The sequence below is a fragment of the Lutra lutra genome, chromosome 6, assembly GCF_902655055.1.
Source record: "Lutra lutra chromosome 6, mLutLut1.2, whole genome shotgun sequence".
Lineage (NCBI taxonomy): Eukaryota > Metazoa > Chordata > Mammalia > Carnivora > Mustelidae > Lutra > Lutra lutra.
In genome coordinates this window covers 109,884,221-109,911,817 of record NC_062283.1, presented here as the reverse complement: position 1 = coordinate 109,911,817, position 27,597 = coordinate 109,884,221, and positions in this window count along the sequence as shown.

Sequence of the window (27,597 nt, the reverse complement as noted above, 5' to 3'; positions counted from 1 at the left end):
AAACAAAAGCAGCTGGGAAACCTAATTCTTGGTTGGACAGATGTTTTCCAGAAACCACTTTACAATGTGGAAGCAGTGAACAAATTGTTGGTGGGCAGTTAGCTATCTGTGTGGCAGGAATAATGAGAAGTCCTGGAAGCAAAAGGGTAAGAGGTAAGAGTGAGAAGCTCAGCAGCCTGGCCCACATTGTGTTCATATGTAAGAGCCTATATGAAAGAAAATTCCAGAGGTGATATGAAATAATTTTCTGGAAAAAAAAAAAAAACCCAAAACCAAAACCAAAACCAAAACAAAAAAACCCCCAAAAACTTGAGCTGTAAAAAAACTTAAGGTGTTGAGAAGAAACTGAGACTCCTCATGTGACTTTTTCCCCCAAAGACCCAATGCTCCAAAGATTTTAATGTTTCTGTATCCCCATAGCATGTTTCTAGTTCTCTAAAAACCTCCAAAAGTGATGAGGACTTCAGGTATGTCTCTCAGAGTAAAAGAGCCTGTCCAGTTGAAATCTTTCATTTTGATCTAAAATTCTCCCTTTAGTATAACAGAAAGTCAGAATTTACATTTGTTGTTGCCAAGGAGGCCAGTTAAAACCCCTCAGCCATACTTTTTTTCAGTAAGTGAAAATTAGATGGGGCTAACAGTTTTTAGTTGACACAAATAAAATACTCCCCAGCTGTGAGGTTGTGTTCCATAAAGAATGGTTACAACTGTAGGCTACCTACCTACAACTAACTGTAGGTTACCCCAGGACTTATACTTAACACAGCTGGTATAAAGACTGAATTTTAAATTCAAGTTTTAGAATAATCTTCAAACTCTATCTTGGCACAAGCTCCTCCAACATTCAGGATCTTTATAAAGCAGGTCATCTCTTTTTCCTTCAGATAATGCTTTGAGGATTTTATTAAATTTGGACCAAGCTGGTCTACACTTTCAAAGGACTCTATGATTGGTTCCATGATGGACTTTCATTTTTGAAAAATCTAAATCCAGAAAATGTTTATTGGTTTGGTAATTCCTAATTCTTATCCACTCTGATCTTCAAGAGTTACCCTTCCACCTCCATAGGCATGTTCTGAGTGGAAAGCCCTGTTTATGTAGACATGAAAGCACAAAAGTAGGGGAGGGATAGGATTTGGATTGGAGTTTCTCCTTATTTTTCTATCTGCCTGTATTCATTTCCTTCACTGCACTGCTGTGGATGTCCTGGGGGTGCTGTTTTCTTAGGGGTCCTGAGTCCATCATAATTTTGGCAAAGTCACATTCTAGACATCCCGATTCCAATAAATGCGTGTGAAAAGTGCTGGAATGTGGACTGTTTCTTATATCCTTGGCTTTATCTCTGCAAACATTAGATCTCCTCACTCCCTCCTTTCTCTCTCTCAAGCCTACTACCGCATATATGGGACTCTCACATCGAGATGTCTAGATTAAGCAGGAACAACTGCTCTCAAAAACCTGGTGAAGATTGTTTCAAATGTTTGCCACCCCTGTTATCTTCCCCTCTTGACAGGTGTCCTTGTCTCGTAATTTATTGAGACCCTAGCTTTTTAGTGAGAGCTTCTGTCCCAGAGAAGTGGCTATCCCACTTTTAGGCCTTCAGTTTCATTTCCTCCTTCCTTCTCTAGGACCTCATTTCCTCAAAAATCTCCTTTTTCTCTTTTGATTTTATATTTGCAATCTGTTTTTCATACATAGATAAATGAGTCCTTTGTATTTTTATTTATTTTTATTTTTATTTTTTTAAAAGATTTTATTTATTTATTTGACAGACAGAGATCACAAGCAGGCAGAGAGGCAGGCAGAGAGAGAGGAGGAAGCAGGCTCCCTGCTGAGCAGAGAGCCCGATGCGGGGCTCGATGCGGGGCTCGATGCGGGGCTCGATGCGGGGCTCGATGCGGGGCTCGATGCGGGGCTCGATGCGGGGCTCGATCCCAGGACCCTGAGATCATGACCTGAGCCGAAGGCAGCGGCTTTACCCACTGAGCCACCCAGGCGCCCCAGTCCTTTGTATTTTTAAATGTTTTCTTAACACTACCCCTTTAGCTACTCTTGGGTCTCCTCTTTATCTTCCCCTTATTTTTCCTTCTCTTCTCTCCAAACTTCTTTATACTCGTTTTTCTTATTTCTCCTTCTTGACCATGCCTATCTTCCAATGACTTCTAACCCCCAATATGTCACTGATTTTCTTCCTAAGCTCTGAAGACATTTTCCATCTCATCCACGGGTTCTTTGTTCTCTTCTGCCCTTTAATTTAAGTGTTACCCTAGGATCTGTCCAAGGTTTTCACTTCTAGAGCTATTCTCTTTTAGTAATCACTTTTATTTTTTGAACGTTGATTATCACTTCTATGCAAATAGACCAAGTGAGAAAGATTTCTTCTCATGATCCATTTAGTCATGCTGTAATAAGAGTGCTACAACTCAAAAAGCTATAATTCAAAACTCAATTGAGCAATAATTCCATGGGAGGCATAATATAATGCAAGAAATGCTTGTTCGGAAGCCCAGAGAAAAGGCTAGTGTTCTGTTTCTGAACCTTAATTTTGCCATATGAAAATATAAAGGTTGGGCAAGAGAATATTTTTCTTCACAAAGTTGATGATTTGTTGAGTGTTTTTAAAAAAGTATTTTATCATTCCAGTGTCTTCTATCTCAGAAAACAAAAACAAAAACAAAAAAACCTAGACACCTAGAAAAGAAGATGCTTTTGATTTAATATTCTTCTATAATATTTCCTCATAAAAGATATTTAAGGAAATTAACCCTTTGGTATTATTATGTTTTGTTAAATTGAGTGGGAGTATGAGGGGAGAAGATTCAATTTATAGTTTGAAAATAATTGACTTTCCATTATCTAGACATAAGATTTGAGGTTACCATAATAATAGAAAGCATTACTATTATTTTTAAAAACCAATTCCTATATCCCAAATTCCTAGGTTATGAAAATGCTCATAAGTTTGGCTTAAATTCACCACTTGAGAGAGAAGTTGTTACATTTCATTTGTCACAGGTCATTGAAAAATACATTTTTCACTAAATGCCTTCCATCAAAAGAACTACAAAATCTGACAATATAAGTGTTAAAAATAAACTCCTTTTCCTTTTTAATAAGATATCTCAATAGAACTTTCAAATGTGTGACTGACCCAAAACCATTTCTCTTATCACTTTAATTCTTGTTCATAAACACAGTTGTGATCAGGAATCCGCAGATGTAACACTCAGAGTGACTGCCCTGACCACTGCTAAAGGTCCACAATTAAAACCTTTTGTATTTCCTCCTCTTTCAAGACAGTGTGATGTCAACAGTTGGATCCTTTGCAAAGATCAACTAGAAGCCAGAGTTGTATTGTAGGCTGAGTTTAAAAAGAAATAATTTGATTACAATTTTTTTTTCCTCATGTAGTAGTATTTTTAAATAACAACTAAATTGTCTATAAAGTTATGTTAGACAATATAAAAGGCCAAATCTATACAAGTAATGCTATTTGGTGAATTTAGATTTTTAAAAAATCCTTTTCTTGAATTTTTCAATCAGCTTTTTATTATTTAAAAAACACTAATGGGGACGCCTGGGTGGCTCAGTTGGTTAAGCAGCTGCCTTTGGCTCAGGTCATGATCCCAGCGTCCTGGGATTGAGTCCCACATCGGGCTCCTTGCTCGTCAGGGAACCTGCTTCTCCCTCTGCCTCTGCCTGCCATTCTGTCTGCCTGTGCTCGCTCTCTCTCCCTCTCTCTCTCTCTGACAAATAAATAAATAAAATCTTTAAAAAAAAAATAAAAGACACTAATGGATAATTCAAAATAGTATATAATAAAAAGTTAAAATTGGGGGCGCCTGGGTGGCTCAGTGGGTTGGGCCGCTGCCTTCGGCTCAGGTCATGATCTCAGGGTCCTGGGATCGAGTCCCACATCAGGCTCTCTGCTCAGCAAGAATCCTGCTTCCCTCTCTCTCTCTCTGCCTGCCTCTCCGTCTACTTGTGATCTCTCTCTGTCAAATAAATAAATAAAATCTTTAAAAAAAAAAAAGTTAAAATTGTCTTTAGATCTCACTATTGGTATACATTTATTATGTAAGAAAGATATTTTAAGTCCTGCTTGAAACTCTTTTCCTGTAGTTTTGCCAAATGGGCTTTCCTTTTCTTGTGCTCTTCTCATTTCTTGACCCATCACTGCTAGAGATTGTCTTCTGCCCTCCTCATTAGTTCATAACGTACCTTAGGGTGGATGTGGGAGGAGTCTTGAGTGCCTGGAGTGATGGTGAAGTCAAAAGTTTCCTCAGACCTTTCTGGTTGTTCCTCCTTCATTCACCATTTATGAGTTTTATCATTTCCCCTTCATTCTTCACTCCCAGGGTAGTTCTGGTCCCAGATGCCACCTCTCTCAAGTGCTCTGACTCTTCATCTCAGCCCCAGAGATGATGTGGCCAGGGAAGTATTTAATGTTCCTCTGCAAAGCAGTCCAATATTTCTATTGACGATTGACCCTACAACCAATATTTAGCTCTGGATATTGTTCACAGGGACCCATAATAAGCCATTATATTTGATTGAGAGGGTTTGGATCACACATCTCACACCCCAACTTTTTTTTTTTTAAGATTTTATTTATTTATTTCACAGACAGAGATCACAAGTAGGCAGAGAGACAAGGCAGAGAGGGGAGGGGAAGCAGGCTCCCTGCTGAGAGAGACCCCAATGTGGGTCTCGATCCCAGGACTCTGAGACCATGACCTGAGCTGAAGGCAGAGGCTTTAACCCACTGAGCCACCCAAGCAGCCCACACACCCCAACTTTTAAAGCTGCCACTTGAAGGATGAACCCCAAATCATCCAGCCCTGAGAGTTAATAGGGTTTGAATTCATGAGTTACAGAAGACCATATCAAACAAAGAAGCAGTAAAACTGGCAAACAAGCACATCCCAGGTCTATTTCCTTTGGGCTCAGTGCAAAGACAGCAGGCAAAAATGCCATCTTCCAATTTTTCCCTGGAAGGGATTTGACTGAATACTTTCCCAGCTGAGGCCTGAAGGTCCAGCTTCTAATCAGCCTGCATATGGGGGATGATTGAGATTCTCTCAGGAACCTAAAAGAGCTGGTGGCCATGTCCCCTGCTGTCTCCCTCCAACTCATTCCAATAGTGAAACCAAGTCTTCAGCTCCTGCCTAGAAGGAGCTTGTCTACACATCCAGGATACCAGCTCTTATGGCTAACCCCTCTAGAGACTGGCTCCCAAATCACCTAGCTCTGGTAGCTGATGGGCTCTACATTCATGAGTCTTCCAAGACTACACAAAACAAAGAAGTGGTTTTCTCTGAACACACAAGCACTCCTAGCAACTATTCCCTTGGGCTCAGCAAGAGTGAATAAACAAAACACTCAACTCCTGCTTTCTCCCTGTTAGGGGCTATAGATGGTATATCTAATGTACCGACTTCTCCAGCTCTTGTTGCCTACCAGTCAGGCTTCCAATTAATCTGCATTGGATTGCTAAAGGAGCAGGCAATGAGTAGTCCTCTCAGAGCTTGAGGTGAGGGAGCATTTCTCACAACTCTGAGACACTGACAGGTCTTGGCATATCCTAATCTACTGGGAGCCACCAAGAACAAACATGGCAGTTAGGACAATCACAGAAGTTCGAGAGGCTATAAATGCTTTTTTTTTTTTTTTTTTTTTTTGGTATATTGTCTGTTTTTGTTTGCCTGTTGGAAAAGGAGAGCCGAGGACTGAGTGCCAGTGAATCAATGCTTCTCCTGCATGAAGCAGCCTTCTCTGGGGTCTTTTCTGTGGGAGGGCAACATACCTCAAGCCAGATAGTAGATGATTCTGCATGGGGATCAGGTTTGAGGAGTCTTCAAATCCAGCTTATGGATTTGACATGTGACTGCACTAGTATTTTTGTTATTAATATGATACTGCTTGTGAAATGTGTACACTGTCGTATAAAAACTGTATGAAACTGCTTTTTATTGTTTTTATTTACTTTTAAAAGGTTTTTCCTCATCCTCACCTGTTTCCTCTTCCTAACTGCAATTGTTTTAGAGTCCACATTTCACTCTTTGAAAACCTTAATGTGCAGCATGATCTTTGTGTTATATCTAAGATTTATTTATTAACTATCAAAGGGAAGAATTTTGGGTAAGAGTGCATCTTGCTATTTGAAATTACCAGCGGTGGATTACAGTACCAAACTGAAAAATCGTTTAATCAAAAGAGGTTTTGCTGTAGCCTTAATCAAGGGCACGGTGGGTATTTTCAAGAATTACCGTGGAGACCAATGTGGGCTTTCATGAACAGGGCCCTCCCTCAGGGAGTGTCGACAGCAAAGAGACAGAATTAGGGGAATAAGATACAGATCCCTGATAATTGAGTCTCCCTTCTGAAGCTTTCAAGACGTCTCTGGCAAAAAATGCTTCCAAGAAGGCAGTGAGGGCAGAAACCAGTAATGTTCCTTTACCTTTAAAAGGACTATTTAGTAGCCATGAGATCAACTGCAAAATTAGAATAATGTCAGAGGTTCCCCCATGCAGTAGGGAGAACCCCTTTTAAAGGATAAGTCTTAGAAAAAAGAAGATAAAATCATGACTCTCATATAGACATAAAATGAACACATAAAATGTCAAACATTTTATTCAACTTATTGATTAATGAGGGAACCAGTAAGATGTTACAGTTAGTTCAAAGGTGAATTCTCAAAAACCATGCATATAAAGAGAATAAGAAATTTTGAAACCAGTTTACATCCATGTAAAATGAGTCAATGAAATAATAAATTGCATTTCACCAGATACACATTTTCCTTGTTTATATTATCAATTTTCTACAACTTATAAAGATGTAAAATTGATCAAAGACAATGAAAGGCAAGGAAGACATGGATGAATGAGCTACAAGATACACACTGATATATTTGTTCCCATTTCAAAGTCTTTCACAATTTCTCTGGATGCCCTGTAGTCAAGGACTTCTCTAGACACCTGGGACTGAAAAACCTCAGGTAACACACTATGCCTCTGAATCTATCCTGTTTCCCAGATTCCCTCCTCTGATTCAGCCTCCTGACTCAAAAATGCCTTGCTAATAATGTTTTACCCTCTGTGATCCAATTAGTGACTCCAAGACACCATAATTCCCTTATGCACCATGAACAAGCTGTCATGGACAGGGTTTCTGCTAAGCATTTCACATACATTGTCTTACTTAGCTTCACAATGACTTAAGATCATTACTAGTATCTCTATTCATAAATCCAGAAAGTGAGCCTAAAAGACCTTTTGTAAATTGTCCAAAATTTTATTGTTACAATGGCACAGGTGGAATTCAAATCTATCAACTTTTGATGCTTTTAACTAACACTCAAGAACATCTTATAGACCCCTCTAACTCCTTCATCATTATTCTGTTAATGGCTTTATTAGTAAGAATTTGAATTGCTCACTGGCTCAAAGCTTTCCCATCACAGGCCTTTACTTCACTCAAGGCAAAATTATCTGGACTGGGCTGTCAACTGTTCCCATGAAACTTCTCACATGTACATTATGGAGCAACTCAAAGAGGTAGAGTGCAGGATGGAGTGTAGCTCCAGTGTCTTGGCCAACACTCCAATCACAGCATCTAACACATTGTCTTATATCATATCTGTTGATAAGATAATAGCTAAGATTGGTTGAATATGTGTTATGTATCTTATGCTTTACATAAAGTATCTTATTTAATTCTCACAGGATACCTATGAACTGGGTACTACTACAACGCTTATTTCAACATCAGGAAGTGGGAACTTAGAAAAACAGGCAACTTGCCCAGGATGACAGAGGGAAAGTGATAGAGGGAAGTGCCCACTTCATCCCCTGTTCTGTTTGGAGGCCCTTTGGCCATTGACTTTTGAACAAGGAGGAGGCCCAACAGGTCTTGTGAGGTGCTGGCTGAGGAAAATTAATTCAGATAAGCATGCATGCAAATGGAGAAGACCCTGAAGTGAAAGGAAGTCTCACTTCCTTCCTCTGTATCTTGGTGTATTAAGACTCATGTGACTATATAAGATTAAGAGGGAAATAAATGGGAGTTTATTAGTCCAAATTGTTAGGAAGTCTTAGGTGGGCATGGATTCCGGCCCAGCTGGACTCAGGAGGTCAGTATCATCTGTGCCATTTTCTTTCCCCCCACTTTTTCTTTACTTCTGTTTCTCTTTGGGTGTTGACCTCACCTTTTTTACTACAGATTCTTTTTCTGTGTGGCTTGGAAGGAAAGTGAAACGTCTGTGGCTTTTACTGTTCCTATGGCTCAAGATCCTAGGAAAAGAAAGCTCTCTTCTCTAGCACCAATAAGCAAAATTATGAAAGCACTCTTTCATCTGGTTTGGGTGGCTGTAATGAGAAGCATGGATACTCTGATTGGCCAACCAGGGCCAGATGACCACTTTTGTGTCAGAGGGTATGGATAGAATACTATGATAGTAGCAACTGAGGACCAGATGGAGGCATGGTGCCCCAAAGGAAAAGAAGATGCTTTTGTCAAAAGAAGGAGAGAAGAATAGTAGTTTGGTAAAAACAACAGATGTCCATGGTGCTGATTTTCCCAGACACTATTATATTACGAATACAGTTTTTATTCCAATTTATTATGTAGTATTTGATTCAATAAAAAATACGATAGTTTGTGATAATTTGACACTACAAGTTATTTCTTACATATGCGTGATTCAGTATTCTCATTCCAGCTTAAAAGGATACAAAAACTTTGAAAAACAAAACAGGTATAGAGCTATTTTAGAACATTGTCTCTGAACTTAACTATTTGTTCAGATTCTTATGATGATTTGAGAAAACTTATTGATCAGAGAACTAAGTAGACTTAAAAATTAAGCCAGAAATTAAGAACATGCATGTGCTTATGCAATGAGAACTCCTTGGAAGGATATATACAATCTAAATAACTTTCACAATGAATAAATGATAGAAATATTATTAAATAGGTATTACATGCATAATGCTGTTCTTATTTTTAATGAGACAAGACTTCAATCACATTTTTCTTTTTAGACAAACAGAATTGGATTAACTGAACTTTTTAATAATGAATATAGATTAATGTAAGAGCTAATATGTTAAAAAAACTATTTTCATATATTTTCTGATGTCTCCAATTATGACTAGATTATTTACCTAAGTCAGTTTTGGGGATCATGGACTATATTTCCAATTGAAATAATGTTTTATTTGCTGATTTGATGTCTCATGATGGCCCATGAATAGCCACTGGCTCCAGAATATATGTGATTTGTAATATTATAAAATGCATCTATAATGACGTTTCCATAGGAAAACATGTTCAGTGGAGCTCTAATTTTGGATTCTAAAAACAGTTTCCTCCTCATCCTCCCACTCCATCTTCTCTGAGACTGAGAGTGAAGATTTTCTTAGCTCTAGATCTTTAGCATCGGTTATTAACTTATGGGCAAGGAGGGGTAAAGAAAGAAGGACAAAAGCATTGTGAGAAGGCCTAATCAGGGAGCAGAAAGCAGATAGTGTAGGACAGGATTTGGGAATCTGTGAAAATAAAACACAACAAAACAAACAAACAAAAACCTCCCCAAGATCCTAGAAGCATAACCAGAGGCATGACTGGTTGGATGAATAAGTGGCTGCTTAGTTTAATGAAGGGTTGACAAGAATTTTTTTCTAGGGGATGATACTAAGGGTTGTCCAGACAAAATTCAGAGGCCAAGTTAAAGACAGGCTGGCTTTACAGAGGCTTTCCTTACAAAGCAAAGCACTGAAACCAAGAAATTTCCTTTTCTACTTGGGAGTCATTTCCCAGGAAACAAAAACCACAGTGGAAGAGTTGTTGCCAGAAGAGAAGAAACTAATCCAAACAAGAAAGACAAAGAACTGAATCAAAGAAGCCACTGGATTGGGCAAACAATGCAAAGGAATGTGAGAGGTGGGAGAGGCTAGGAGGCCAGAACTTCTGGACAATATTATTGGGTTTTAAAGATCTGAGTTTAGTTCCAGCTCAAGATGGCAACATAGGAAGGCTCTGAACTTCACCTCCTCCACAGAACACACTAGATTACACCTATTAATAGAACAATTCTTCCTCAAGGACTGAAGTTTGACTGAACAGTCACTGAACAACGAAAGTTAGAGTGGCAAGAAAACAGCAAAAGAGTACTGGTGACAAAGGGAACCCCACACCCACTGCTGTGAATGGCAGTGGGGAAGGACAGTACTGAGGGACCAAGAACAGAACCCTCTGTCCTTGGGCACAGGAAGAAAGCTGTGGTTTATAAGAGCAGCTAGCACATAAAGAGACAACATTAGAACTCTGCCCAGTGGTGGAAGAGCTGTGGAAAATCTCTCCAGGTCAGAGGGAATGGAGAACCACATGGTTTACATTCCCAATCCACCTTAAAAGCCTAGACAGTAGCAGGGTCTGGACACATATAATGGGTGTCTGGTTGTCTTTTTTTTTTTTTTTTTCACATTTTAAAATTCACCTTGTCTTTTTATTTTTCCTCTTTAAAAAAAATTTTTTTCACAAAAAGCAGAATCAGACCTATACATAGAGAGAACAAACTGATGGTTGCCAGAGGAAGAGGTGTAGGGGGGATGGGCAAAATGAGTGATGGGGAGAGGGAGATATAGGCCTCCAGTTATGGCATGACTAAGTCACTGCATGAAAAGCAGAGCATAAGGAAAACAGTCAGTGATATTGTAATAATGATGTAATGGGACAGATAGATGGTGGCTATACTTGTGAACATAGCATAATGTATAAACTTGTCAAATCACTAAGTTGTACACCTAAAACTAATGTAGTATTGTGCATCACCTATACTCAAATTAAAAAAATGGAAATAAAAAAAATAAAAGGGGGCGCCTGGGTGGCTCAGTGGGTTAAAGCCTCTGCCTTCGGCTCAGGTCGTGATCCCAGGGTTCTGGGATCGAGCCCCATATGGGGCTCTCTGCTCCGCGGGGAACCTGCTTCCTCCTCTCTGCCTGCCTCTCTGCCTACTTGTGATTTCTATCTGTCAAATAAATAAATAAAATCTTTTAAAAAAAAATAAAATAAAAGATCTGAGTTAAGATATGCATCCCAACCCTTTACTATAGAAATCGTGATTCTTCCTGACAGGATCTTAGGGATAATCCTGTAAGACAGGGATCTGGGAGGAGGAATTTGATTAAATATTTTGCTTGTTTGTTTGTCTGGAGTGGGGAGAGGGAGTGAGAGAATCTCAGATATCCTTCTGAACGTGGAGCAGGATGCAGGGCTTGATCTCATGACCCTGAAATCATGACCTGAGCCAAAATCAAGAGTGAGACACTTAACCAACTGAGCACCCAGGTACCCTGTCTGTATTCATCTTTATCTCATTTTGCAGTAGTTGTCTTGTGCACCACTCTTCTTCGGTATTTTCTTTTCTCTTTAAATTTTATTTACTTATTTGACAGAAAGGGGGAGAGACAGAAAGGAGAGGAAGAAGCAGACTTCCTGCTGAGCAGGGAGCTTGATACCGGGCTTAATCCCAGGACCCCGGGTCATGATCCCCAAGCTGAAGGCAGACGCTTAACTGACTGAGCCACCCAGGCGCCCCTTCTTTGGTATTTTCATATACTAAAGAAGCACTCCTTCCGTCTGAAATGGTCCCCCTCTTCTTCTTGTTTTGCAACAGCCATGCAGTCTTTTTGAAGTTTCTAAGGGTCTTTGTCACTTATAATGGTGGAGAAATGGGATGGGGTAAAAAAATATTCGTCCTAAAATTTTTTCCTCTGTTCATCCTTTTTTCTGTAGTTCCCATAAAGAAATGAAAGTCTCCCTGTACAAACCAGCGGTCTTTGTACACAAGCCATTGAAGGGAAATTTTCTCCATCATTTTAGAGAAAAAACAGGTGACATTCATCTTGGTGTTTTCTCACAGGAGCCAACATAGTCAGATTGGCTCAGAAGAGAAAAGCAGGTTGGGCAGGGGGAGCTAAGTCCACTTAGAAACGTGTAGGTAAGTTAGGGGAATCTAACAGCAGGGACTGTTGGTATAACCAGTGCTCGTGCAAAGGCTTGGTATAATACAATGCAGACTCTGAATGAATGATTTTGCTTACTCATAGTCTGTTCACATTTTATACTCATCTCCAAGCACACAATATTATAGAAACATGTTATCAAGGATCATCTATCAAAAATTGAAGTCACGGGACGCCTGGGTGGCTCAGTTGGTTAAGCAGCTGCCTCGGATCGAGTCCCGCATCGGGCTCCTTGCTCAGCAGGAGCCTGCTTCTCCCTCTGCCTCTGCCTGCCATTCTGTCTGCCTGTGCTCGCTCGCTCTCCCTCTCTCTCTGACAAATAAATAAAAAAAAAAAAAAATTGAAGTCACGCTTCAGAGACAACTTGAAGCCATGGGACTGACATGATACCATTATAAATACACTAGGTTTCAGTGGAGCATAAGTTGGTCTTGTCGCACGGGGGGAAGTCAGTCGTTATTCTGTACTGTGGTTGTTTTGCTGTATCTACTAGCCTACTGATCGGAATTGAATCCAATCACAATTGTAAAAATGTAGATGTAAAATGTAAAAATGGAGATGACTTCTTTTCTTTCAGGTTTATTTTGAAGCATCCAGAATACTTAGATCCCAGAATATTACATTAAGCAGAAGTTCAGCTGTAATCTTTAAAAACAAATACTACCATTACTTTTCACTACTTAATTGTAAATACCCTCTGGTTGATTTTCTTGTCAGTGTGGCAGGCCTAACATGTTCTTCCAGATCCCTCCATAGTGACTTCAGGAAGATACAACCAGCCCACAACACAGTAAAAACGCTTTCTTCTTTCCTTGGGTGTAAAAATCGTATGTTCTACTAGAGTCTACCTAACTTCTAATGTCCTTTTGTTGACTCATGCAATTCAATCCCTTCTTTTCTGTATCTGCTTAGCATCAAACAACTAAGATGACAATAATATAAAAGTTAATATAAAATATTTCATGTATTCCTTAAGACCATAAAACTTAGGCTTTTATTACGGCAAATAATATGACATCACCTTCAAAATACCTTCTAGAAGACTGTACCAGTTCCTGCAGCTCAAAGACTTGCTAAGGAAAGTGGTAATGCCCTGACTAAATACAACCCAGAAAATTAATTCTCTGGCTCTGAATACAGTGAAGGGCATCCTGCTTTTAATATCAAGAATACACTTTAAAGTCAGCTGCTGAAAGTGGTGGGTTCAACTTTTTATTATTTAAAATTTTTTTTTAAATTTTATTTTATTCAGAGAATGTGCGTGTGAACATGGTGGGGAGGGACAGAGTCTTAAGCAGGCTCCATGAGGAGTGCAGAGCCCGACATGGGGCTCAATCTCATGACCTTGAGATCATGACCTGAAATAGACCTGAGATTATGAGCCGAAATAGAGTCGGGAGCTCAACCCACTGAGCCACCCTCAGTGGCTCAAGTCCCTTAAAACTAAGTTATAAGGTGAATGTTACTTTTTTTTTTTAAGATTTTATTTATTTATTTGACAGAGAGAGATCACAAGTAGAGAGGCAGGCAGAGAGAGAGGGGGAAGCAGGCTCCCTGTTGAGCAGAGAGAACCTGATGCGGGGCTCGATCCCAGGACCCTGAGACCATGACCTGAGAGCCGAAGGCAGAGGCTTTAACCCACTGAGCCACCCAGGTGCCCCTGAATGTTACTTTTTATTATCTCATTATATTTATTTTCAAAAGACATTTTCTTTTTTTAATTAAATGATCCTAGTAAAATGGGGGGTCCCCATAAAGACATTTGAAAAGAGGGAGAGTCTTTTTGTTTCTTTTTTTTTAGAGGGGGAGGGGAAGGAGTAGAGGGAGAGAAGCAAGAGTTGGATGCTTAACCAAATCAGCCACCCAGGCACCCGACAGGAGGGAAGTCGTAACTATTCCACTGGACACAGGAGCAGAAGCTGGCCCCAAAGGAAATGATTTACAAAGCAAAATGTAGCTCTGTTGTTCACTCATGCATATGGTTTTCAGGATCATCTTCCTTTGGATCATCATGATCCCCTAGTTGTGACTCCTCCCTTCTCCATTAGAAAGTTGTGCAGAGAAACATGGAATAAAGACAAAAACAGAATGCACAGACTGGAAATTCAGTGACAATGTGAAAGAGAGAAAAACCATAAATTCCAACATACACACTTGTGTGACCCAAAATACCCAAGACCAGCAAAACTGGAATGGGTAGAAAGAGGTATATCAGTTGCTTGTTTGCTTTTCTTCTTGCCTCCCTTCCTTTCTCTATCAGATTATTGTTGAAGTACTCAAAGATTTTCAGATCCTGAGGCATTTTTTTTTCCCTTCATGGTACATCATTTTACCATGTGTTGTTTAACTTGGGGAAAAGAGAACTAATTTGTAGCAGGGCTTAATTTTTCTGAGGGGATCCTGTTTATTACCGTTAAGTATGATGGTAACTGTAGGTTTTTGTAGATTTTCCTTCCTCTTGAAGTTATTCTCTATTACTCCTCATTTGCTGATAATTTTTAAACTTATAAATATGAATAAGCATTGAAAACTTGGCAAATATTTTTTCTGTAACTACAGAGAAAACCATATGATTTTTCTTGATTCTGTTAATAAAGTGACTTACACCGATTGATTTCCAAATGCTAAACAAATCTTGCATTTCTGGGATAAAATCCCTATTTGATCATGATGTATTCTTCTTTTTATATATTGTTGGATTTGATTTGATAGTGTTTTTAAAAGAATATTTATATTCCTGAGATTTAATGGCTTGCGATCTTTTTTTTTGTAATCAGTCAAGGGGGTATTAGAGTCCCCCTTGGGATTAGAGTCATACTGGTCTCCTAAAATGAGTTGTTCATGATTTCTTACCATTTCTGAAAGTACTTGTGAAAGATGGTTGTGAATTCTTCCTTGAATGTTTGATACAATCCACCAGTGAAAACATCTAGGCCTGAACATCTTAATAGGTTTTCATAATGAATTCATTTCTTTAATGGATATAAGGTTATTCAGGTGTTCTCTTCTGTCAATTTTAACTACACATAATTTTAAAATAATTTTTTCGAATTTCATCTAAGTTGAATTTGTGGAATAAAGTTGTTCTTAGTATCCTCTTATTATCTATTTAATGTTTACGAGATTAGAGGTGTGCCTCATTTTCATTTCAGCTATTAGAGAGTAGTGCTGTCATTTTTTCTGGGAATTTTTGGTAGGACTTCTAGGAAATTTAGCCAGGGATTTTTCAATTTAAAAAAGTTTTCTCCGGGAACTACTTTTTGGCCTTGCTAATTTTCTGCATTGTCTGTTTTATCTTTATTTTCTTCTTTTATCTTCACTATTCCCTTCTTTTAATTGCTTCAGGTCTACTTTGCTCTTCTTTTTCTAGCTGCTTAATGTGGAATGCTGGGTCATTGGTTTTAGATTTTGTCCTTCATAATGTAGCCACTTAAAGCTATAAATTCCTCTGAAAGCACTGTTTTGGTTGGATCCCACCATGTTGATATGTTGTATTTTTAATATTTAGTTCAAAATATTTTCCAATTTTTTGGATGATTTTTTTTTGTCTCTGACGCATGAATTATTTAGAAGTGTGTTGTTTTATTTACAGATATTTGGATTTTTCCTGGATATTGTATTGTTATTTATTTACCATGTAGATGTCATACTCTACTGTTTCTAACTTGATATATTTTTTAAAGATTTTATTTTTATTTATTTGACAGACAGAGATCACAACTAGGCAGAGAAGTAGGCAGGGAGAGAGGGGGAGGCAGGCTTCCTGCAGAGCAGAGAGCCCAACCTGGGGCTCCATCCGAGGACCCTGGCATCACGACCTGAGCTGAAGGCAGAGGCTTTAACACACTGAGCCTCCCAGGCGCCCCTCTAACTTGATGTTTTTATTTTAATTGAAGTAACAGAGTGTGTTCTCCCACCATAAAATAGTTCAATATTTAAAAATTTATTGATACATGTTTTCTGGCCTAGACTGAGGTCTAGCTTGATTGTAGAATTTGCACTTGAAAAAAGTGTTTGCTCTTCAGTTGTTGGATATGGCACACTATAAATGCCAATTAGGTCGAGGTGGTGAATAGTGTTCAGATTTATGTCTCTATTAAATATTTTTGGTCTGACTTTCTATCAATTATAAAAGGAGATACTTGAGTCTTATGCAACGATTTGGGGATTGTCTATTTTTCCCTTTAATATTTAATTTTTTTCTTCCTGTATTTTCACTAGGGGCTTTTTCACTAGATTCACACACTTTTAAAAGTTTTATGTCTTCCTGATAGATTGTCACCATTATCGTTACAAAATATTTCTCTGTGTCCCTAATAAATCTGTTTCTTACAGTCTATTTTATCTGATATTAAAAAAGCCATCCATTCTTATGCTTGCTGTTTGCACAGCATGTCTTTTCTTATCGACTTACTTTCAACTCTCTGTGATTTTATATTGAAGTGGGTCTCTTTTAGGTGTATAGTTGGTTTTGATTTTTAAAAATCTGTTCTTTCAATATCTGCTCTTTGAGTGTTTAGAACATTAATCTTTAATGATGGCTGCATTCATAACCTACCTTTTCATTAAGTTTTCTATTTGAATCCTCTGATTTTTGTTCCTTTGTTTGCTCTTTATGGCCTTTTTTAGGATTGTTTGAAAATCTTAATATACCATCTCAATTTTTTGGTCAGTCCATTGGCTATATTTCTATTATCTTAGAGCTTGCTCCACATATTACAACACATGTATCATTTTCTGAAATGATTACAGTTGGTATTCTACAACTTGATTAAGATCTTCAAAAATTTTCAGTCATATATGTCCTTAACCATTTCCATTTTTTAATAATTTCCATATTTATTACATCTGTGTATATGTAGAACTCCCCCAGGATTACAACTTTTGCTTTAAACAGTCATACATATTTTTAAAGATCTTAAGATTGTTTATATAATTACCATATATAATGTTCTTCCTTCATTTTTGAAGATCCAAGTTTCCCTCCTGGTATCCTTTCTCTTCAGCTAAAGAAATTTTTTTAGCATTTCTTGTAAACCAGCTAGTTAAGTTGGCAACAAATACTTCTAGTTTTGTTTCATCTGAAAAGTCTTTATTTTACCTTCATTCTTGAAATACAGGTACTGGGGTGCCTGGGTGGCTCAGCGGGTTAAAGTCTCTGCCTTCGGCTCAGGTCAGGATCCCAGGGTCCTGGGATGGAGCCCCACATTGGCCTCTCTGCTCGGCAGGGAGCCTGCTTCCTCCTCTCTCTCTGCTGGCCTCTCTGCCTACTTGCGATCTCTGTCTGTCAAATAAATAAGTAAAATCTTAAAAAAAAAAAAAAAAGAAATACAGATACTGGATGTTCAATTCTGGATTACAGGTTTTATTCTTTTAAGCATTTTAAATCGTCTGTGTTTTGTTGTGTAAATTGTTATGTAAATCTATGTAAATTGTTTTTTAGTATCTGCGGTGTCTCAGCTTTGATTTCTTCAGTTTGGTTATGATGTATGTGGGAAAGATTTTCTTTGAATTTATTTTGTCTAGTATTCACTGGCTTCTCAAATTTGTAAATTTATGTATTTGGGAAGTCTTCAAATGTGGGAAGTTTTCAGACATTATTTCTTCACATATATATATTTTTTCCTCTTTCAAACTTTTTCTCCTTTCCTTCCAGGACTCCAACTACATGTATATTTAATCTTTTGAATTTTTCCACAAGTTTTGAGACTGTTATTTTTTATTTTAATCTTTTTTTCTCTCTGTTCTTCAAATTGAATAATTTCTATTGAACTATATTCAGCCTCACTTCCATTTTCACTATTATCTCTATCTACTATAGAGTCAAGCCAGTGAGTCTTTTGTTTTGAAAATTACATATTTTTGTTCTAAAATTTCTATTTTTTCTGGTTTCTACTACTTAGCTGAGATATATTTTCATTCATTTCAAGTATGTTCTTTCTTTTACCTCATGGAGCATTATAATAATAGGTGATTTCAAATTTTATCTGTTAATTCCAACATCTAGGTTATCTAAGGTTTAGCATATGATGATTATATTGTCCCTTGAGAATTAACCCAATTGTCCTGGTTCTTTGCATATTATGTGATTTTCAACTGTATCTTCCACATTTCGAATATTAGTTGTGTACAATCTGTGTATTGTTGTAATCGCCTGGTAGAAGTTAATACTCCTCTTTCAAGTAGGCAATTCGCATGGTGCAGTTCAAACTCTAAGTTCTGTCTTGCCCTCTCTGGACAATATTTCATATGCCAGCTCAGTTCTCAAAGCCTTTGCTTATGCTGGTTTGGGTCTCTCTCACACGTGTGTGGTTTAATTTTAAGGCTGGAGTTTGTGTAGGGGCTCAAATCTCAATTCAGTTTCTTAAGTCTTTACTAAGTTGGTTTGGGTTGGTCCTACACATGTGTGGTCTCAGGCTCTAGCCTGAGCCTTGTGTGGGTTCTTACACTAAATTCAGGATTCTTCAGCTTCAGTCCTTCTGAGATCTCTGCTCCACTCTCCAGCCTACAGGAGCTCCTTTCCAAGCTTACTCTGGCAGCTGGTGAGATAACAGAGTTTCTATCAGATTTTCAGCTGCCTCTTCAGGACTGAGGTCTACGCTTAGGACAAAACCACCGGAGAAAGGAGAAAGCAAACAAGGTCACTTCTCCAAGGTTTATCTTCCCGCACAATTCCCCAGCTACTGTTTATTGTGCAGAGTCCTCAGGTGGTTGGGGGGAAGAATCAGGAAGGATCATCTACCATATCCCTGTACCACTATAACATTATCAGAACTTTCTCCAACATTATTTTTTTCCAACACTATTTCTTAAGGAAAGATAAAGTACAACATAAAAGTCTATAGAAGGAAAGTTGTTTTAAAAAGCATATGGTCGGGGAACATCAGTGGCTTAGTCAGTTGAGCATCTGCCTTTGGCTCAGGTCATGGTCCCAGGGTCTGGGATTGAGCCCCACATTGAGCTCTTCTTGGTGTTCACAGCTAAGATTCATTATATTTTCTCCCAACAAAGTAGTTTAGTGGAAAGAGCATAGACTGTATTTGAAAAAGCCTCCAGGTCATTCTCATACATTAAAGCTGTTGAACCACACCTGTAAGGAATCCCCTTAACTGATTTTCAGAGAGATATCCTGGATAGAGAACGAGGTCTTGCTCATTTCATTCAAGTCGGTGTTGTACTCCATTTCCCTGACTTCTCTTTTGCCTTTAGAGGCCCATAGCAGTCTTTGTCCTTTTTAAAAAAACATAGGCTTTGTGTGCCCTTTTTTTTCCATCTCCAAAGACATTTCATATCCTTCTACCTTCACACTTCTTAAAATTTCTTTCACCAAAAAAATGTTTTTTTTTTTCCCCTTCACCTCCATCTGCCTTCCTGTAAATTGAGAAGAAAACTCTAAGTGGCAAGATCCTCAGAGTGAACAATATCTTGAATGAATATGGCTGAGTATGTTTAGCATTTTTGTGAGCCTAGATCCTATCTGTTGTCTGAGATCAACAAGGATACCTGTTATTTCAGATATCTCAGCTGTCAATGCCAGAGACAAGAAGACAGTCTATATTAATGAGGGATGAGCCACTGAATAACAGCTTAAATGTGTCTTTGGGGACAAGCACTTTGGAATTTGCTTTGGAATAAAAATGTAGCCTCTTCAATAATACAAATGTGAGTGTGCATGCGTGTGTGTGTCTCTGTGTGTGTCTGAGTGTGTGTGCTTGCATGTAAACTGGAAGTGGGAGACAAGCTTGCAGGGAGGAAGGGCAGGAACTGGAGGGAGCAACAAAGCCTGATAATCCTGCCTTTGCAATGTAAGTGCAGATCCTCAGCATCTCATTTGCTCATTTTCATTGGTGTTTCCACTGCTGCTGGGCCTCACACCATTATTTTGCACTCAGATTTCTGATGGTTTATGTAACAAGGACATTGTGAATATTAACTTACAAAGTCCTCTTGCTTATTGTGCTGTAAAGGACCCACACCCGCACTATATGGGGTGGTAACTCTCCTCTTTAATGCTCTTTTGAAAAAAAGAAGCATGTAATTTGTTGAAAACTAATGCAGCTATCCTAACTGGGTTGGGATAACCCAGGAAGCAAGGACGGAGGCAAAACTGTCCTGTAGGGACATTTCATATTAGATGGTACTTAACCAACCTGCTAATCAAATCTGGATGATTAATGGAGATTGAAGATGAAATTAAGACTGCAGTAGACCTGCAACACACGCGTGCACACACACACACACACACATAACACACCCACGTGTGCATGCATGTCCAAGCACACATACGCATATAGCGTAGAATGAAAGAGGAGGTACCAGAACAGATAGAGCTAAAATGCAACTATTATTCCACTAAGAATAAACTTACGTCTCTCAAGATTATCCAACTCTGTCTCTGTCCCTTACAACATGAAAAGCAAGATGGAAACATAAATGTTACTCATTTTTTGATATGTAATGAGTATATAGAATTTTAAAATTTACAAAGTGGTTTCAAATACAGCATCTTATTTTATTCTGAAACACTCCATGGGGTTAGATATTTTTACCTTAACCTCTAATTTTTAGATCTATGTTTTTCAAAATGTGATATGTGTCCATATCCTACCGATGATTTGGGCTAACTTTAGGACGTTCCCTGACATGGCATTAAAAATCACCATATTACCTGTGAAAGGGATGTCTTATTTCTGGTTCTCTTCATGTAAGGAGAATATTTCAGTTTGGTGCTTTGTCTATAAAACCTTGGAATACATCTCTATTTTAATAAAAAAAATAAGTCAGACCTTAGACTCGGAACATTTTTAGGCATTATTAGTATGAAGACAAAATTGATTATACTGTTTAATAGTTATTATAATAAATTTTATAGTTACTGTCATATTTTTGGTGACTATTTATTATACTAGTTTTCCATTTATGACAATAATGTAAACTTTCCTTTTTAACATAGATTTATTCAATTTTTTTAAAAAACGATAAAGAAAAATTGTTGTTAATGGTTGTAGATATGTTATTAATGGTAGGAAGTGTATGGAAATGACAAAAAAAATGCATAATACAAAATGATCAAAACTTTCTAAGTGAAGAAAGTCCATCTTAGAATGAATGAGTTACTTGGGAAGATAACAGAGCTTCAAATGATGAAGATAGGCCCAAAGGGACTAGGATTCAGGTGGGTAAAAGGTCTTTGTCACGTGCACTATCAAATAAAACCAGAGATGGACATAAAAGAAGTGGTAAAATTTATTCAGAACTATTTTAACAAGGGAAAAGAGACCCAGTATAGAAATGGGGTTCCATTCCAAATACAACAGAGATAAGTGGGGATTTAAGCCAAGGAGTAGGGCAGTCAGTGGATGGAAATTTACTAAGAGAAGACATTAATACTGGGGCAAATTCTAGTCAAGCCAAATTAATACAATTCCTACTGAAGGTAGGCCAGGGTGATCAGAGACCAAGGGTGGGGAGAGAGGGGTTACTATCAAATATCTTGGGTGATCAAATAACAGATGTGGGGCGTTCTTGCTCAACTGAATTAGCAGGGTTCTTGCTTAAACTGGAATTTACAAAGAAATGCACAGAGGGGCATAGGAGAAGGTTCAGAAGACTGACTAAAGTTTGGTCAAGTTAAGAATCTTTGTCAGTTCGGGTTGCTGGGGGGAGGGGGGTTGGGAGAAGGAGGGTGGGGTTATGGACAATGGGGAGGGTATGTGCTATGGTGAGTGTTGTGAAGTGTGTAAACCTGGCAATTCACAGATCTGTACCCCTGGGGATAAAAATATATGTTTATAAAAAATAAATTAAAAAAAAAAGAAAAAAGAAAAAGAATACAAAATTGCAAGTAAAAAAAAAAAAAGAATCTTTGTCAGTTCATAGGGCGTTAGTGACAGACCTTAGACCAGAACCAGTCTCCTGACTCCTAGTCCTGCTCTTTAGGCTTTAAAATGGCTTTTCTTATGGTTTATTAAAAAGTCTAAGTATCTTTCTGTCCCCGCTCTCTCATTATATGAGAACCTAGGGAACAATACAGTTGCATTTTTTGCTGATTTAAAAAACAATAATCATAACAATAATATATTTATTCAGCCTTTACTATGGGCCTATATATTTTATATATATGCTTAGTAATGCATTTACTTACTATACTTATTAATTTATTTAATATTCACATTAAATTCCACAAAATAATTATCTCATATGGATTTTTAAGAATAAATCTCTCAGTGGTGGGCTTCTACCACATTTTTTTCTAGGTCTGGAAGAGGTTTCCTAACCCCAGGAAATCTGCCCTTTGTCTCTGCTATAGTGTGCTTAGGAAGATGTTTACGAATTTGCTCCGTTAAAAAAATCTCTCTCTCTAGGGGTGCCTGGGTAGTTCAGTTGGTTAAGCATCTGACTCTTGATCTCAGCTCAGGTCTTGATCTCAAGGTCATGAGTTCAAGTCTCATGTTGGGCTCCACACAGGGCATAGAGCCTACTTAAAAAAAAAAAAAAAAGAAGAACAAATCTCTCCAACCTTATCCTTATGGGTTGCTCTTCTGGAATCACTAACATGATAGGTTAAAAGATTAATGATTCTCACTCTATGTTCCATTCCTAATATTATAGGGGAAAATGATGTGGATCTCAAGATTTATTTATTATATTATTTTTAAGTAATCTATAACATTTAATACTAACTGAACAAATATTTATTGACACAACAAATATGTAGCAGATATTATGAGGGACACTCAGGATAACATTAGTGAACAGAAAGAGAAGTGAACACTACCCAGGCAAAGCTTATGGTTTGGTTTGGTGACAAGAGTAGACTCATCCAAATGATAATACACTATGTGTAAATGTACAACTATCATAATTTGTGTTAAATAAAAACAACCCTACATGGGCCATAAGAATGTAACTCAATTTAGATTGGGGCCAAGAGGAGTAGAACAGTCTTTCCTGAGAAATTGAGGTGTTGGCTGAGATAAGAAGAAGGAGTAAGAGCTGACTAGGTGAAGGTGGGAGTTCATGGGGAGGGAGGAGTATTAAGGCAGAAGAAAGAGCACTTACAAAGACCTTGGGGCAGGAAGGAACATGGTTTTAGGTGGATTGAAAAACAGCCAAGATGACCAGCATGGCTTGATGGTAAATGCTGGCGGAGGGAAGAAATTGATGAAATGTAAGTTAGGAAGCTAAAGAGGTACAGAAGGACTATGTGAGGTGAAACCCTGGACATGGATTAAGGATTTTGGTCTTTTAACAGCAGTGGGGGACAATGGAGACATTATCAGATTTGTGTTTTAGAAAAATTTACTTTGGGTAGCAATGAAAGAATTAAAGTTTTTCTTTCTTATTTAAGGTAAGCTTCTTGTTCATCTTCCCGAGTCATCAGAATTCCCACTTTTTAATAAGATAAACATTTTAAAAATGCATTAAGACAAAACCCCGCTCCTTTCAATGAATATAAACCATTTTCCTTTATCTTCTTTTTAGTCTTCTATATTAAGAATGTTTTCTCATTTCCTTTTATATCTCCTGCAACACAAAGCTAGATCTTATTTTGGCTTTCCTAATTTCATCACTCACATCTTATAAAATCATGTGCCTCCATAATTATGTCATCTATTTTTTATTTCTTCTTCTATCAGCATATAGTGAAAATCAGACTGACTTCATTTTAGCCAATAGAAGACCTAAGAAAAATTAGTAAGTAGGCCAAATCTTGTGTGTACCACCCCTCATCTCCAGGGATGGCATTTCTCCCTTCCATTCATGCTTCCCTGACTCTCATACTTCCAGATCTGAGTGTCTCCTTAGATTTGTTTGTCCTGTTTTCATATAAGCTCACTTGCCTTCCATAAGATGCAGAGTCATATTTACTCGTGGTGACAGGAGGACACTGGTGTTGAGATAACATATCTTATAGACTATGTGCTCTGGGTTACAAACTGACAGAACAGGTCAAGATTTGGCAGAGGTTGGTTAGGGTTTTTTTGGGAAAAATTTATGAATAAATGAGTAAGGCCCTGGAGAAAAGAGATACAGTGTCTGGGCTTTAGTTCAGGCTCCTTAGAGCTATGTGAGCCCAGAAAGTCACTTCAATGACCTTATTTCCTCAGTTGCTGAACCCATGGTCGCTTCTCAAGTGTGGAGCAACTACTGCAACTGTGTAAGTCTGTTTTGTTGGCCGATCTGATCTTTCTAGAAGAGTTCTCCCCCGACCAGACTATTTAAGTTCAGGGCCTAATCCATCTATAACAGCAGGGCCACTAATGAGAACACACAGTCAGGATGAAGATACTTGGAAAAGTTCCTACTAAACCAACCTAGAGACTGTCTATTTTGTTTTAAAACCAGGGAGAGGGTGAAGTTTTATATTAAAACCATTATTCAGCATCTGGTTTATGTTAATTTAAAAGCAGCCATCCTTGTTATCCCCTCAGGATCACATGTTGTAAGTTTTATTTTTAACATGTCTTATCTTTGCTGTTGTATTTTTAGCCGTTGGCTTCAGTGGTGCCCTTCCTCAAGATGTGTGAAGACACAAATACTGCCATTTGGGAACATGCAGTGCTATATCCTTCTTGGTAGTTTTCAGTAAAAACAGTTTCTCTTCCTAAACTTTATGGATAAAAATGTAAAAACTTAACAGCCAACAGCCCCTTTAACAAACTGAACATAACAACTTTTGTGTGCTGAAAGATAAATGTGGAGTAAAATCTGGAGGGGCTCTGTGCAGGTGCGTTTGAAGGTTAACCTCCATTGAAGGTCAAGGGCCTACAGAGGCGAAATGAAATATCACTTAAAGGTCCCACCTCAGAAGAATTAAAACTAATTTAGAGTTTCCTAGATCAGTTCTTTGCTTGCAACATACAGAAGAAATTCTCTCAACTTACCTCAAGTAATGAGAAGTTTTAACAGATAGGGCAGAAATCAAGAAAGATTCCTTGTAAGCATCCAGGAACATAATCACAACCAGGCCTCACAGCAACTGGAACCAGTTCCAAGGGCCTCCTGGGACCATAGGAATTAAAGTCATGCTAGGCTCCATAATAAATGTCTACTTCTTTTTTTTTTTTTTAATTTTATTTTTTATAAACATATAATATATTTTTATCCCCAGGGGTACAAGTCTGTGAATCACCAGGTTTACACACTTCACAGCACTCACCATAGCACATACCCTCCCCAGTGTCCATAATCCCACCCCCCTCCCAACCCCCCTCCCCCCATCAACCCTCATTTTGTTCTGTGAGATTAAGAGTCACTTATGGTTTGTCTCCCTCCCAATTCCATCTTGTTTCATTTACTCTTCTCCCACCCCCTCAACCCCCCATGTTGCATATCCTCTCCCTCATATGAGGGAGATCATATGATAGTTGTCTTTCTCTGATTGACTTATTTTGCTAAGCATGATACCCTCTAGTTCCATCCACGTCGTCGCAAATGGCAAGATTTCATTTCTTTTGATGGCTGCATAGTATTCCATTGTGTATATATACCACATCTTCTTTATCCATTCATCTGTTGATGGACATCTAGGTTCTTTCCATAGTTTGGCTATTGTAGACATTGCTGCTATAAACATTCGGGTGCACGTGCCCCTTGGGATCACTACGTTTGTATCTTTAGGGTAAATACCCAGCAGTGCAATTGCTGGGTCATAGGGTAGTTCTATTTTCAACATTTTGAGGAACCTCCATGCTGTTTTCCAGAGTGGTTGCACCAGCTTGCATTCCCACCAACAGTGTAGGAGGGTTCCCCTTTCTCCGCATCCTCGCCAGCATCTGTCATTGCCTGACTTGTTAATTTTAGCCATTCTGACTGGTGTGAGGTGATACCTCATTGTGGTTTTGATTTGTATTTCCCTGATGCCGAGTGATATAGAGCACTTTTTCATATGTCTGTTGGCCATCTGGATGTCTTCTTTGCAGAAATGTCTGTTCATGTCCTCTGCCCATTTCTTGATTAGATTATTTGTTCTTTGGGTGTTGAGTTTGCTAAGTTCTTTATAGATTTTGGACACTAGCCCTTTATCTGATATGTCATTTGCAAATATCTTCTCCCATTCTGTCAGTTGTCTTTTGGTTTTGTTAACTGTTTCCTTTGCTGTGCAAAAGCTTTTGATCTTGATAAAATCCCAATAGTTCATTTTTGCCCTTGCTTCCCTTGCTTTTGGCGATGTTCCTAGGAAGATGTTGCTGTGGCTGAGGTCGAAGAGGTTGTTGCCTGTGTTCTCCTCAAGGACTTTGATGGATTCCTTTCTCACATTGAGATCCTTCATCCATTTTGAGTCTATTTTCGTGTGTGGTGTAAGGAAATGATCCAATTTCATTTTTTTGCATGTGGCTGTCCAATTTTCCCAACACCATTTATTGAAGAGGCTGTCTTTTTTCCAGTGGACATTCTTTCTGCTTTGTCGAAGATGAGTTGACCATAGAGTTGAGGGTCTATTTCTGGGCTCTCTATTCTGTTCCATTGATCTATGTGTCTGTTTTTGTGCCAGTACCATGCTGTCTTGATGATGACAGCTTTGTAATAGAGCTTGAAGTCCGGAATTGTGATGCCACCAACTTTGGCTTTCTTTTTCAATATTCCTTTGGCTATTCGAGGTCTTTTCTGGTTCCATATAAATTTTAGGATTATTTGTTCCATTTCTTTGAAAAAAATGGATGGTACTTTGATAGGAATTGCATTAAATGTGTAGATTGCTTTAGGTAGCATAGACATTTTCACAATATTTATTCTTCCAATCCAGGACCATGGAACATTTTTCCATTTCTTTGTGTCTTCCTCAATTTCTTTCATGAGTACTTTATAGTTTTCTGTGTATAGATTCTTAGTCTCTTTGGTTAGGTTTATTCCTAGGTATCTTATAGTTTTGGGTGCAATTGTAAATGGGATGGACTCCTTAATTTCTCTTTCTTCTGTCTTGTTGTTGGTGTAGAGAAATGCAACTGATTTCTGTGCATTGGTTTTATATCCTGACACTTTACTGAATTCCTGTACAAGTTCTAGCAGTTTTGGAGTGGAGTCTTTTGGGTTTTCCACATATAGTATCATATCATCTGCGAAGAGTGATAGTTTGACTTCTTCTTTGCCGATTTGGATGCCTTTAATTTCCTCTTGTTGTCTGATTGCTGAGGCTAGGACTTCTAGTACTATGTTGAATAGCAGTGGTGATAACGGACATCCCTGCCGTGTTCCTGACCTTAGCGGAAAAGCCTTCAGTTTTTCACCATTGAGAATGATATTTGTGGCGGGTTTTTCATAGATGGCTTTGATAATATTGAGGTATGTGCCGTCTATCCCTACACTTTGAAGAGTTTTGATCAGGAAGGGATGCTGTACTTTGTCAAATGCTTTTTCAGCATCTATGGAGAGTATCATATAGTTCTTGTTCTTTCTTTTATTAATGTGTTGTATCACATTGATTGATTTGCGGATGTTGAACCAACCTTGCAGCCCTGGAATAAATCCCACTTGGTCGTGGTGAATAATCCTTTTAATGTACTGTTGAATCCTATTGGCTAGTATTTTGGCGAGAATTTTTGCATCTGTGTTCATCAAGGATATT